This window comes from Schistocerca serialis, chromosome 2 (genome assembly GCF_023864345.2).
Source record: "Schistocerca serialis cubense isolate TAMUIC-IGC-003099 chromosome 2, iqSchSeri2.2, whole genome shotgun sequence".
Lineage (NCBI taxonomy): Eukaryota > Metazoa > Arthropoda > Insecta > Orthoptera > Acrididae > Schistocerca > Schistocerca serialis.
In genome coordinates, this window is record NC_064639.1 from 214,890,290 (window position 1) to 214,902,874 (window position 12,585).

The window sequence follows — 12,585 nt, forward strand, 5'->3', positions numbered from 1 at the left end:
GTAGCTGGAGAAGGATGACACCGACCCTGGCATTATGGTGAGGACGCACAGTATAGAGACTACATGCTTCAATCGAGCATATAACAGAAGACATTTTGTTATTCGTTATAAATACAGTGAATACCTCTACTGCTCCTGTCCAATGTCAATAGTGGCGGTATCAACACTGGTGGGGCAAACTATTTACTGCACACTTTAAATATTTCTTGTGTGTTTCTTTTAACAAAAAACTGCTTGTCTGTAGAAACAACATTCGGCTGCCTGCCGTTGTTTACTACTGTAATGGCAATTTGTGGTAAGGTCTTATGGGACCAAACTGCAGCAGTCATCGGTCCCTAAGCCTACACACTACTTAATCTAACTTAAACTAACTTACACACACACCCATGCCCGAGGGAGGACTCGAACCTTCGACGGGGGGAATACAATAATCTTACAGTATGTCCTCTACGGTATCCAGTTAGCGACATAATCTTTTTTAACCGACTAGGAAGCCTTTTTATGCCGGTGTTGGTAGTTAGCTGCAGAGTTGTGTTGAGGGTAATTGTTTACATTGTAAATTAATGATGTATGAATTCAATGTGTGTGTGTGTGTGTGTGTGTGTGTGTGTGTGTGTGTGTGTGTGTGTGTACATACTTGCACTTTCCGCCGTTATTTCCAAAACTACTATAATCTTACATTGTCAAACTCTTTTAAGGCAGTTTTACAGCGAAGTCATTGTTCTTAACAGACTAACAGTGCAAGAATAATTTCACTACTGGCCATTAAAATTGATACACCACGAAGATGACGTGCTACAGACGCGAAATTTAACCGACAGGAAGAAGATGCTGTGATATGCAAATGATTAGGTTTTCCGATCATTCACACAAGGTTGGCAAGGGTGGTGACACCTACAGCGTGCTGACATGAGGACAGTTTCCAGCCGATTTCTCATACACAAACAGTAGTAGACCGGCGTTGCCTGGTGAAACGTTGTTATGCCTCGTGTAAGGAGGAGAAATGCGTACCATCACGTTTCCGACTTTGATAAAGGTCGGATTGTAGCCTATCGAGATTACGGTTTATCGTATCGCGACATTGCTGCTCCCGTTGGTCGAGATCCAATTACTGTTAGCAGAATATGGAATCGGTGGGTTCGGGAGGGTAATACGGAACGCCGTGCTGGATCCCAACAGCCTCGTATCAATAGCAGTCGAGATGACAGGCATCTTAGCCACATGGCTGTAAGGGATCGTGCAGCCACGTCTCGATCCCTGAGTCAACAGATGGGGACGTTTGCAAGACAACAACCATCTGCGCGAACACTTCGACGACGTTTGCAGCAGCATGGACTATCAGCTCGGAGACCACGGCTGCGGTTGCCTTTGACGCTGCATCACAGACAGGAGCGCCTGTGATGGCGTACTCAACGACGAACCTGGCTGCGCGAATGGCAAAATGTCATTTTTCGGATGAATCCAGGTTCTGTTTACAGCATCATGATGGTCGCATCCGCGTTTGGCGACATCGCGGTGAACGCACATTGGAAGCGTGTATTCGTCTTCGCCATACTGACGTATCACCCGGCGTGATGGTATGGGGTGCCATTGATTACACGTCTAGGTCACCTCTTGTTCGTATTGACGGCACTTTGAACAGTGGACGTTATATTTCAGATGTGTTACGACCCGTGGCTCTACCCTTCATTCGATCCCTGCGAAACCCCACATTTCAGCAGGATAATGCACGACCGTATTTTGCAGGTCCTGTACGGGCCTTTCTGGATACAGAAAACGTTCGACTGCTGCCCTGGCCAGCACATTCTCCAGATCTCTCACCAACTGAAAACGTCTAGTCAATGGTGGCCGAGCAACTGGCTCGTCATAATACGCCAGTAACTACTCTTGATGAACTGTGGTATCGTGTTGAAGCTGCATGGGCAGCTGTACCTGTACACGCCATCCAAGCTCTGTTTGACTCAATACCCAGGCGTATCAAAGCCGTTATTACGGCCAGAGGTGGTTGTTATGGGTACTGATTTCTCAGGATCTATGCACCCAAATTGCGTGAAAATGTCATCACATGTCAGCTCTAGTATAATATATTTGTCCAATGAATACCCGTTTAACATCTGCATTTCTTCTTGGTGTAGCAATTTTAACGGCCAGTAGCGTATATTTGATAAATATATTTGTGCTAATCGTTTAATACGGTAATCGATGTGTTTGTTGAAATATCATACTGTATTAACTGTTTAACATTTAAAGTCTCGTATTTATGTGTGCGTAGAGGATGTTCTTCAAAAGTGGAAAAAAATCTGTCAAGAAATACTACGACCTAAAAACGTCAACGGCTGGGGCTCATGCATTGGAGTGCTTAGAGAAAAGTCATTGTTTTTAACAAACTATAACACAGGGACACGTTCTCCATAGACTTGGTACATAGCAATAAATTACTTGTTTAAATAATGTGTGTGGTAATTGTTAAACTGTAAAAGTCTCACATTTATGTCTCTTTGTTTGATGATCTTGATAATTGGGAGTAAATTGGTAAAAAATGCAACAAATTACATTAAAATAGTAAACTGCAATGGGAAGGGGTCAACAGCACAGTGTAACTCTTTGAATAGCCCGCAATTTTTAGGTCACACCCTACAGCGTCACAGCGCATTACGTAATTTTGGATCAAATTTTAAGATAATATTTACCGCCATTTTTCAAGGGGGATGAATCTGCAGCTGATCCCGCTGATGACCTTTTCATAATCGTGCACAGACATCGAATGACGAATCTCAGCGATTGGACTAGAAATAAAAGGGGCAGGGGGACTTGTTTTTCCGCCATTTTTAAGTCATCTTATTGGCCTAGGTCATTGTGGGGGGCGGGGGGGGGAGGGTGTCTTTGATTCTGGTGCTTGCATGCCCACAGAGAATGGGTGATCTTCATTTTCCCGCCATTTTATACAAGTGCCCTAGAAGTTTGAGCTGCAAAATGGTTGAAGGCTATTGAAGCACATGACTGGTATCAGATTACATCGCCGGCCGGTGTGGCAGTGCAGTTCTAGGCGCTTCAGTCTGGAACCGCGCGACCGCTACGGTCGCAGGTTCGAATCCTGCATCGGGCATGGATGTGTGTGATGTCCTTAGGTTAGTTAGGTTTAGGTAGTTCTAAGTTCTAAGGGTCTTATGACCTCAGATGTTAAGTCCCATAGTGCTCAGAGCCATCTGAACCATTCATCATCAGATTACATCCTGACTTGAATGTAGCACAGGTTACACCGCCACCTTGAAAAGGTTCCCAAGGTGCACTATTGCGCGCCTGTTGTATGTTTATTAAGATGTGTGTGTGAGGTGTGTGTGTTTGTGTGAATTCCTAAGGGACCAAACTGCTGAGGTCATCGGTCCATAGACTTACACACTACTTAAACTAGTTTATGCTAAGAAAACACACACCCATGCCTGAGGGAGGACTCGAACCTCCGGCTGGAGGGGGTGCGCAATCCGTGACATGGCGCCTCAAACCCCTGGGCCACTCCGCGCGGCTTGTTAAGATGAACTGAAAATCTATGATGATGAAGGCTAATGTATAATTTCAGTCTCGTTACTTGGTCGTAAGAAGTAGTAATATTCAGTCCCTGTAAATGTAACTTTCTGTCAAAGCCTTTATTCTTTACACTGACCTTCAGTTTTGTAATTTAATGCTAACTGAAGCGCAATAATGTCGTCACCAAACGCGACGTTACATCTTGCATAGCTACTACTTCTTGACAGAGGTATTATACAGAAACACCAGTATGTGGTAAACATGATCATATCGAGTCATTAAACTGATCATATTTAATAAATTGAGTCTGTAATATAGATTATCTTACAGACAGTTGATATATGCACGAAGCTTCTAAGTTAATAAAGTGACGATCACCACTATCAAATGCGTTTGATTTTTCCTTTCAACAACTTTTACTCCCTGTCCCTGTTAGGCGGGCTATTGTTGAACTAACTTTATTTTCACCCGAATTTCCCAGTACACTTGGGGTGGGGCGGATGGGATTCTCATGTGTATGCTATGACTGGGATATCGGGCAGTGATATATCGAAACGTCGGAGTGAGTTAAGCTATATTTTTCATCGAAGGTTGTGAAATATAGTGAAATCAGAGTCTGGGGATCTATAAATAACAACAGTTAGAAGTTTAACTCCACTAAATTTAACCACACCTGCACAACATTCAAACACCTTTTCAGTGCAGTACTTTGAAACATCAATTGACTCATATGGGATACCGTTTTTCACATACATGGCTACTCCCTCACAGCGCAAGAGCTCCTAGAAAAGCTGCCAACCAACTTTATCCTGGTAAAGGAAGCCTCTCAATTATCTCCTTATTTAAGAAGTGTTCAGATATACCAATAATTTCAGAGTCAATATCTATAAGCAGTTCACGAACTTTATCTCTAATACCTTGTACATTTTGATGAAATATACTAATTCCCTCATTACTCGGATACCTAAGCTTTGTCGAAAGTGGTTCCTTTGTTAGAGAGACTTCCATGAAGCAGGAATACCTATCAGCTGACTTCAGTCTAAAAAAGGTGCAGCTCTAACACCCACTAGTACAGGAATTTTCCCATGAATAATCACAAACCCCCACCTATGCTGTCACCTATAAGCTTTGCCAACCTCCCCTTTCCATACCTGTTGAGGTGCAGGCCATGTCTAGTGAAACCCGTCCTGCTGATAGACTCCACCGACACCACTGAAATGTGACTCATGCCTTCTGTCATCAGCGCACCCCCAAGTCTCAAGTTATTACGCTTGACGGCTGTATTAAGATGAGGCCGATCGTGACGCTGAAACAGTTCCACGAAATGCACATTCGTGTTGCCAGTCTGAGTGGCTAACTTTTCCAGGTCACCATCTATGTCATACTCCCCATCCCTATCAATACTATTATCAGCCCCACCCACAATCACTACCTGATCCCCTTTAGTAAAATCCCCTACATAACCCCCCTATGTTAACAGTCACCTGAGCCAATCCTGCATTAGGCTTCACAATGCTGGTGACCTGGTAATCACTCCCCAACACATCCTGCAACTGCTGGCCTACACCTCTACCATGAGAACTACCTAACAGCAGAACCTTCTTCTTTCTCTTAGACTTTGCAACTGTCCTAGCCACCGTAACTGCTGAGGTCTGCTGCATACTTCCTACATCTACAGCTACTAGAGATTCCTCTCCACTAGACTCTGACAGTTGGTCATATCTATTGCAAACACCAATAGTAAAACTATCTGAAAATCTCCTTCTCCTAGCAGATCTCTTGCCAACAGCCAGCTCCCATTCCCCAACCCCCTTCTCCCTCCTCATACTGTCTAGCTCCTCCTGTGCGTTTTGCAACTGCACCTGAAGGGCGCAGATCTTACACTCCTGCTCCTCTATCAACTTACTCTTGCTACATAGCCTGCAGTTCCAGGAGATGATCTCACCAGAATGCCCACTGGCTTCCCCACTGCATTCCCCCCAGTGAAAATACTTCGAACAAGTCTCACACCGCAATCCACTACGCACGAAGCTACGGCAAAGCCAACACTTCTCACTCATGGTAAAATTTTACAGTTATTGGAACAAGAAAACTACTTTATCTAAGTTCCGCCAGTACTATAAGAATATGTTAAAAACTGACTACAATAATCACAAACTTACTCTACAAGGGAAGTAACTACTATTATTAACAGTACTAATCAACAGCAAATGAGAATATAACAAAAGACTAACACAGAAAGAAAATCAAACGTCTAATGACACAGTAACGAAACTGAAAGCAGTTCCCAAAAATTTCTTCTGAAATTATTTCACCAGAAAACACCAACAACACCGGTTGAAGACTACTAAAGTTCCTAAATAAACCACTATACACAAACAATTAATTAGTACTTAGCTTTCGATGCGCCGCTACGTTGCTCTAAGGATCGACCTGGGAAAGTTCCTCAAAACTTTGCAAGCGATGAGACAGGCAGCCAAGAGTTGCATTCACTTCACGAGACGGTAACTCAGACTAGTGGCAGTTTAAACGCATGACCAATAATCATTTGGCGAATCTACCTAATTTCCGACGACCAATGCAGCGATGGAATAACACACCCAAGCTGTAGCCGGCAGTCAGCACTACGTCTTCAGACTCCGGTGTTTAAGAGCATCCGGAAGCAGAAGGGAACCACTACTACCAGAGAAGGAAAAAAAAAAAAAAAAACACCCGGCCCCCAAATCAAGGAAGCTGTCGAGCTACACGCCTTACCGGAGAGCAGCGGTAAGGCGAGGAAAAGTACACTTCCGTAACATACACTAAGCTCCACGGCAGGTAACTGGGGCGTTAGCGGCCACTAGGCAGGAAAAATACCACTGGTTGAACTTCACAAATAATAACATATAGAATGCAACAATTAATAATAAGAAGTGGAGGAAGGCTAATTAGATTCGCCTTTCCCAAACGCTCCACTCGCTGCTCTTCCTCTCGGCTACAATGCGAGCAGCAACACGCAAGCAAATGGCGAGATCTCACAATGGTGGAGGTTTCACTACTTCAATTAAGATTCACTCAGATTAAACTTCCTGGTTTTGGTTGACAACCCTTCCATCTGGCAGTGCATGGATGCCGCCAGTGGTCCCGGCGTGTTCTTGCACTGTGCGGACCTAGCTGCTCGTGCGTCCCCAACCGACCTCTGACTCACACTCCCCGGAAACACTACAACGTCGCCCCAAAGATAGTACCACCGTTAATAGATATCGATAACCGCCGCTGCTGCCACTAGTGGACAGACAACGCTTGCAAATGGAGTGGCGCCAATGAACACAAAAATAAGACGACAACCGTAACTACACCAACTGAACGATACAAACCTAGAAACGGCACCAACGCGAGCTGCAGCACGGCTCACTTTTCACTTCTCTTTGGATCTGATACCTACGGAACCTTCTAGTAAAGTCATCGGAAGATCAAAACAGATTGCAAAACAATTTATAAAACATTCCTTTATGGTGCGACAACTGGCAATTGACCCTAAATCATGAAAAGTGCAAAAAGGAACCCCTTAAACTTCGTTTAAATGATACGTGTGAAGGCCCTAATTTCAAATAAATACCTGGGAATTACAATTATGAACAACTTAAACTGGACGTAAATCACAGTGAAGCGCCTGGCAGAGGATCCATCGAAATATCTTCGCAATAATTCTCTGTCATTCCACTCTCAAACAGTACGCGGAAGAAACGAACACCTATATCTTCCCGTGCGAGCTCTGATTTCCTTTATTTTATTATGATGATCGTTTCTACCTCTGTAGATCGGCCTCAACAAAGTATTTTCGTATTCGCAGGAGAAAGTTGGTGATTGAAGTTTCGTGAGAAGAACACGCCGCAACGACAATCACCTTTGTTTTAATGATGTCCAGCCCAAATCTTCTATCGTATCTGTGATACTCTCGCCCCTATTTTTCGATCATACAAAACGTGCTGCCTTTCTTTGAACTTTCTCGATGTACTCCGTTAACACTATCTGGCAAGAATCCCAGACCGCGCATCAGTACTCCAAAAGAAGGTGGACAGCGCAGTGCAGGCAGACTCTTCAGTAGATCTGTTGCATGTTCTAACTGTTCTGCCAATAAAACGCAGTCTTTGATTCGCTTTCCTCACAATACTTTCCATGTTTTCTTTCCAGTTCAAGTTGTTCATAATCCTAATTCCTAGGTATTAGTTGAATTTAGGGCCTTCAGACGTATCATTTAAACGAAGTTTAAAGGGCCCCTTTTTACACTTTTCATTATTTAGGCTCAATTGCCAGTTGTCGCACCATAAATAAATGTTTTCTAAATCGTTTTGCAATCTGTTCTGATCTTCTGATGACTTTACTAGAAGGTAAACGACACCGTGGTCAGCAAACAACCTAAGATTGCTGCTCATATTGTCTCCTAAATCGTTTATGTAGATAAGGAACAGGAGAGAGACACTAGAAATTGCTCCTGTTTTACTCTACGACTTTTCGTTAGTTAGTATGAACTGTGACCTCTCTGAAATGAAATTATGAATCCAGTCGTTTAACTATATTCTATATTATTCTATATTCTATAAGCAAGCAATTTGATTACAAGCTGCTTGTGAGGTACGATGTCGAAAACCTTCTGGAAATCTAGAAATACGGAATCAATTTGTAATCCCTTGTCGATAGCAATCACACTTCGTGTGAGTAAAGAGATAATTATGCTTCACAGAATGATGTTTTCTAAATGTGTCTTTACTGTTTATTATGTGTCAATAGTCCGTTCTCTTCAAGGCAATTCAAATGTTCGAACACAATACATGTTCCAAAATCCTGCTGCACATCGACGTTAATTTAATGGACCTGTAATTTAATGGATTAGTCCTATTGACTTTCTTGAATATTGGTGTGGCCTGTGTTACTTTCCAATCTTTGGGTGGAAATCTTTCGTCGAACGAGCGATTCTGTATGATTGTTAAATACGGAGCTGTTGGATCAGTATACTCTGAAAGGAACCGAATTAGTACACAGTCGCAACAGGAGGACTTGCATTTTTCAAGTGATTTAAGCTGCCCCACTACTCCGAGGATATCTACTTCTAACCTACTCATGTTGCCAGCTGTTCTTGATTCGAATTCTGGAATTCTTCGTCTTCTTTGGGGAAAAAATTTCGGAAGGCTGTGTTAATGACTCTGCATTATCAAAACTGTTATCGATGGTATTTCAATTGATATCACGCAGGGAAGGCATTGGTTGCATCTTGCTGCTAGCATAGTCTATATATGACCAAAATCTCTTTGGATTTTCAGGTTTCGAGATAACATTTCGTTGTGGAAACTATTGTAAACATCTCGCATTGAAGACCGCGCTAAATTTCGAGGTAAGGTAAAAAATTGCCCATCTTGGCGATCTTGTGTACCATGAGGGATCAATTCCGACGTTCGTTAAATTATTTGGTATAAATCTCTGAGCTGCTGTCGATACTTTTTTTTGAATTCAAACCAAATTGTCTATACTTACATTGTGAATTTGGAAGAAGTGAAGATAGTCCCTTAGGAAGGCGAAATGCGAATTTTTATCTCCTTTTTTGAGTAGATATAATTTCGCTTATTTTGGAGGATATGGGAGTTAAGGTATTCAGTCTCGCTCTGTGTTCACTAATCCCTGTATCCGTTTTGATGCTCGTTATTAGCTCAGCTAATAACCAGGTTACCCACAACGCTGATTAAAGACATACCTCTGTAGTTGTTACAATCTTTTCTGCTTCCATGTTTAAAGATTGGTGTGATTACTGCTTTCGTCCAGTCTGATGGAAAATGTCCCGACTCCCACGCCAGTTCAGTTATCCTGTGTAGCCATTTAAGACCTGACATTGCACTGTATTTGGTTAGCGTTAAGCTAAGATTCATTTTGAGATTCACTTTCACACATTAAACCAAATTGACGTAAATAACTTTCACTCTGACGCCGGTTTAAGTCGAATGAGGAGGTGCAAGAGAGGGTGCTGTTGTGGATCCGTCAGCGGCCGTCCGCGTTCTACGAAAAGGCATCGATCGCTTCGTCTCTCAGCGGGACAGTTGTCTTAACGCGTGTGGTGTTTATTTTTGAATGTAACCATTCCATGGTCCCGCTGTTTCCATTTGATTGCCACTCACACATTTCGCGTCCTATATGCCTCCATAACAAATACGAATTTAGCCGTGCGTTCTTTCTTCTGTACCATATATGCACAAAAAGTGAATTTTCGTTATTTGTTATCTTTCTTGACGCTACAATTTTAATAGCTAGCAGTGTAGTTCAGCCAGGCGAGACGTGAAGGTAAGGACGAGTCAGCAGCTCCAACGAATCAAGTAACTCCTTGGTGCGGTCCAGACAGGCCTCCACTAACGCTCTACTTTGATCTACCAACAAATCCTAAACGCCTCGGGGGAACTGTGTCTAAGGGTTCAAGTGCTCGTGACACGTCTGGAAGTCTTTTCTGAGCTGCCACCTGGCATTTCCCAACTGTTGGAATTATTTATCCCTATGCTGACACGCATCTCCCAAGGGAAACGGCACTCGCAAATCCGTCTTCTGAACTATACAGTGTGTGTCTCCTAAGAAACGTCAGGAGCATTTTCTCTGGTATTTCGGCATATATTTGCAATTTAATGTGTAGCTGGAGTCAGCCCAAAGAAACAATGTTCATCACATCTTTCATAACACACTCATTGTCAACAGAAAGCGTCGGTTTGTTACCAGTTACAGAAAAATTTTTTATAGCGGAATTTTACCTGGCCATTCTATAGAGTGGTCCCGCGTTAGTTTAGTGGATATTGGTTTTATCGATATCCATTAAGAGAGACCGCAGAGCACGAAGAGTAACCAGTATGGCCGAGCGGTTCTAGGCGCTTCAGTCTGGAACCACGTGACCGCTGCGGTCGCAGGTTCGAATCCTGCCTCGGGCATGGATGTGTGTGATGTCCTTAGGTTAGTTAGGTTTAAGTAGTTCTAAGTTCTAGGGAACTAATGACCACAGCAGTTGAGTCCCATAGTGGTTCAAATGGCTCTGAGCACTATGGGACTCAACTGCTGAGGTCATTAGTCCCCTAGAACTTAGAACTAGTTAAACCGAACTAACCTAAGGACATCACAAACATCCATGCCCGAGGCAGGATTCGAACCTGCGACCGTAGCGGTCTTGCGGTTCCAGACTGCCGCGCCTTTAACCGCACGGCCACTTCGGCCGGCAGACTTAGACAAAGCTTTTGACAATGTTGACTAATACGGATCCACTCTATGGTTTGGAATGGCCAGGGAAAATTCCGCTTTCCATCAACACTGGTCGTCTTCTGAAAGACGTGAAGAGCAGTATTTCTTTGGAATAATCCTAGCTACACATTGCAAAAGCAAAGTTAATCAGACATATTTTCTCTGGTGTTTCGGCAGATATTTATCTGCCGAAACACCAGAGAAAATATGTCTGATTAATTATTTGAGTGACACCCTGTACATCTATCATTCCAGCCAGAAATTGACGATGGTAACCACTCTTCAGTGGAACAGGGAGCGCAATGAATCGGTAACATAAGATCTACGTGGCATAAAAAACACAGAACTAAAGGGTGACAAAACAATCTGGATCGGGAAATCATTACAATAAAATTGCCACAAGACTGACTTTTGTTAGAGAGGACGCTGGAAATGGCCACCAATGAGGCCGATGCAGCGCTGTGCTCGATTTATCAAACTGCGACACACACGTAGCATCCCTGTCTGGGGGAGAACAGTAGCAGCGTTTTTTGTTGTTCTGATGTACGGCTTACAATGTGATATCATTTGAGTACAACTGGCCCTTCGATTTACCCCCACAGTTAAAAATTGGAAGGAGCGAGATAGGGCGATCGAGGTGGCCAAGAGATTGCACTGCCTCTAGTGATTGACCTCTCCTTAACAAACACCTCATGAAATCGTCGCAACGTCGTCAAGGCGGTGTGTGCTGCTGCTCAGTATTGGTAAAACTATCCATACAGGCGTTCGGCCGCCTATGTTGATCCACACATGGATCAAAGAATTTCTGGTCATACTGGTTACTGTTACCAGTTCGATTAAAGAAACGTGTTGCGATACGGACACTTGTGCATCGTACACAAATCTTGAGACTATGAAACCCACTCTTCAAAGTACTGATAGGGATTTTCTGATGTATAATAGCATATGTTCTGTGATTTCATATACCCAGAGGGTCTGAACAAGGCTTCATCTGAAGATATAAAAAACTGAAAATCGAAAAGTCCCGATTCCACTTTATTCAGAAACCTCTGGTAGAACTCAATACGCGAATATTTATCTGGACGCTTTAACTCATGCACAGCAGCAAATTTATAAGGATAAAAATGCGGCTCCTTTTTGATAATATTTTGACACGACGATCCGATGATTGTCATTTGCACAGATAAACAGATTTGAGATTTCGTCGGACTTGGCGTAATGCTTTTCTTCACTCGAACTCTTTCACGATAGTTACGGTTTTTATTCGCTAAAGAGCCCGTTCCGACCCAATTTTGCCACTACATTTTTCATGGATGACTTTTATGGAGGTTTTGCCAAAACATTTTCAGAGTGGCAGATTCAACGTGCTCTCCGCCCAACCACTGCAGCACAACCTCTTGAGATGAATGAAGTCACGAGGGAGGAGGTAGGCACTGCATTTATTCCATACACAGGCGCACTCTCGGGGAAAATCGCTCGCATTCTGAAGAAACACCGGGTCGGGACTATGTTTTGTCCTCCAAATAAAACTCGTGCACTGGTGGGGAGCGCCAAAGATGACCTCGGTTTGAGGAAGGCCGGCGTGTACCAGATTCCGTGTCAATGTGGCAAGTCGTATATTGGTCAGACGATGCGTACCGTCGAGGATCGATGCCGTGAACACCAGAGGCACGCTCGTCTGATGTATCCGAGCAAGTCGGCGGTCGCTGAACATTGTTTGTCGGAAAATCACGCCATGGAATATGACCGCACGAGGATTCTGGTACAGACGTCGAGATATTGGGACAGCGTTGTGAGAGAGGCCATCGAAATTCGCAC